The following is a 3378-nucleotide window of genomic DNA, read 5'->3' on the forward strand; positions in this document are numbered from 1 at the left end:
ACTACGCTGGGTTTAATGCAATAAGACTACGCTGGGTTTAATGCTATAAGACTAATCTGGGTTTAATGCAATAAGACTACGCTGGGTTTAATGCTATAAGACTGATCTGGGTTTAGTGCAATAAGACTATGCTGGGTTTAATGCTATAAGACTAATCTGGGTTTAGTGCTATAAGACTACGCTGGGTTTAATGCTATAAGACTAATCTGGGTTTAGTGCTATAAGACTACGCTGGGTTTAATGCTATAAGACTACGCTGGGTTTAATGCTATGAGACTAATCTGGGTTTAATGCAATAAGACTATGCTGGGTTTAATGCTATAAGACTACGCTGGGTTTAATGCAATAAGACTACGCTGGGTTTAATGCAATAAGACTACGCTGGGTTTGATGCAATAAGACTACGCTGAGTTTAATGCAATAAGATTACGCTGGGTTTAATGCAGTAAGACTACGCTGGGTTTAATGCTATAAGACTAATCTGGGTTTAATACAGTAAGACTACACTTGGTTTAATGCTATAGGACTACGCTGGATTTAATACAGTAAGACTACGCTTGGTTTAATGCATTAAGACTACGCTGGGTTTAATGCAGTAAGACTACACTGGGTTTAATGCTATAGGACTACGCTGGATTTAATACAGTAAGACTACGCTTGGTTTAATGCATTAAGACTACGCTGGGTTTAATGCAGTAAGACTACACTGGGTTTAATGCTATAGGACTACGCTGGATTCAATGCAGTAAGACTACGCTTGGTTTAATGCTATAAGACTACGCTGGGTTTAATGCTATAAGACTACACTGGGTTTAATGCTATAAGACTACACTGGGTTTAATGTTATAAGACTACACTGGGTTTAATGCTATAAGACTACGCTGGGTTTATTGCAATAAAACTACGCTGGCTTACTTGTCATATTCCCATGATAAAACCTCCACGTAAACACAAGCTAGAACTATATTATTAAGGAAGAAAATCACAATAAAACGCGTGATTGCAAATATGAGAAAAATACCACAGTGAAAATGGGAAATAACACATAAACGCTTTCACGTGTTTACAGACATACTTCCCTCTGAAGATGAAATCTCTCAGGTTTTATTTCCTACTTTCACTATGGTATTATTTTTATGATATTACTATTAACAATAACTATTCTTAGAGTAGAATTAAATGTTACTTGTCTTTCAGTATGTTAGAGTCTTACCTTAATGCTGTTTAGGTCACCTTAAAAGTGGTATATAATGCAGCCTTTTATATTCTACATATTACAGTATTTATATATGCAAATGTAGTTAAGAATTTAATTATACGATTTATACTGCTGCTTTTGTGGTTTTCTGTCGCGAAGTCAAAAATTCCGATATAATAATTTTATTAATAATTGTGTTATTCTTAACACAATTCAACTTACATCTGCCTTTTTTATAAATAATTATTAGCATTTGTTATTTTTTGTTTTAGCATCGATATTATGCTTTTTTTCACATATTAATTGTTAATATTCTCGTTAGGATCTTGCTCTCATTTATTGTTGATACTTGTTCTCATTCGTACTCTCATTTGTGTTTAAATTCGTGTTCATATTTCATGTCACATTTATCATAATAGAAACTCCGCCCAGAGGCTAACATCTGGGAAAGTCTTCACTGTTTTCTGTTGGCAATTCCAAAGGTACGTGACTCTCCATTCTTCTCTCTGTGCTTGTGTGTGTGTGTGTGTGTGTGTGTGTGTGTGTGTGTGTTGCACCTTGGAGCGAGCTAGAGTAATGTGTCTACGACAGCTGAGATGAGGCCGCCAGGCACATATAAATACGCAGATGTTTCCCTGTCAGTGAGAAACACAAGATACACTCACAAAGTTTTACACTGCTCAGCAACACCGTATTTTCACTTATCATCAGCGTACACACATACACATACGTATATGTATGTATATACACTGGTACAGTATATCAAAGATTATGAATCTCCTCCAGGTCCTCTGAAACTGGATGCGAGCCAAGTGCGCATCAAGCATTTCCCCTCTGGATGGTCACGCTGAGGAGCTAGAACACGAAAGTGGCCGACCTTGGATCGCTGGTGGTGTTAATGAATCTGGAATCCAATTTTTTAAGGAAACTCGAGGCGTTCTTTCTCCATGATCCCAAGGTCTCTGATTCCACTGGGACAAATTGATACTGATGACAGTTTATCATCAAGGTAGGGTGACCCGAAGAAGAAACTCTTCCATCATCGCTCACTCCATCACTGTCTTGCCAGAGACGTGCCGATAATACAGCTCAAAAACTGCAACTCCAACCCTCCAGGACTCAAACCCTATCAATTATATATTTTAATCTTTAGTTTACTGAATAAAGTATTCTTGAATGGCAGTGTACAAGTTGCGTGCATCCTTAATATTTCTTCATACAGTCGACAGACTTCAAGCCCCACCAAGCAGAGTCACCATTTGCTCCTCCCGCGTCCCTGTGTTCGGAACCCGACCATCTGCGCACCACACGTTCTAGAGGGTCATGAGAAGCTGCGACAGCATCCAGGAACTGCCATGCGCTCTTACCCTTCTCTTCAAAACAATCTCTTGTGCTACTAATCACCATTAAGATCCTCTCGTGACTGAAGAACACGGCACCAACACAATAGTGCCGAAGATAGACCACGCCTCGAGAGCCCGGGCGTTTCTCAAGGGCCTTCTTCACATCTTGCAGACGTAGCCATTCTCTTTGGGATTTTTTTTCATCCGACTGAGCCAAGAGGGAAACGCTTTTGATGTAACACTGCCCACCCATGCCTTGTGTGTGTGCTTGTGGGGCCTTCAGCCGTGATTGTCCTCTTTCCTGAGTGGCCTGGGCAGGCAGGTGAACATTTGCAAAAACAAGCTTTTCACTCGTTTCACTCTGTGTCGAGGGTTATTAATTCATGGCTTGATAAAATATTATACAGGGCGAAACGTTGTCCACATAAAAGCTTATTCTATAACCCAATTCTTCAGTTTGCATACTTGTCGGTAATACTCTGCTTAATTTAATTTCTGAATTGTGCTAGGATATATATACATACATACATACATACATACATACATACATACATACATACATACATACATATATATATATATATATATATATATATATATATATATATATATATATATATATATATATATATATATATATATATATATATATATATATATATATATATATATATATGCACATGCAAAACAACCACTGTGAAAGAATAATGAAATTCCAAGCGCTTTCGTGACTACTCGCATTATCAAGGAACAATAAATGTAATGCATCAAAGGAAGGCATATAAAGGGTCTAGACCACACCTCACCATCACATCCCACAACAAAGCAACACCTGAC

The sequence above is a fragment of the Cherax quadricarinatus genome, chromosome 47 (assembly GCF_038502225.1).
Source record: "Cherax quadricarinatus isolate ZL_2023a chromosome 47, ASM3850222v1, whole genome shotgun sequence".
Taxonomy (NCBI): domain Eukaryota; kingdom Metazoa; phylum Arthropoda; class Malacostraca; order Decapoda; family Parastacidae; genus Cherax; species Cherax quadricarinatus.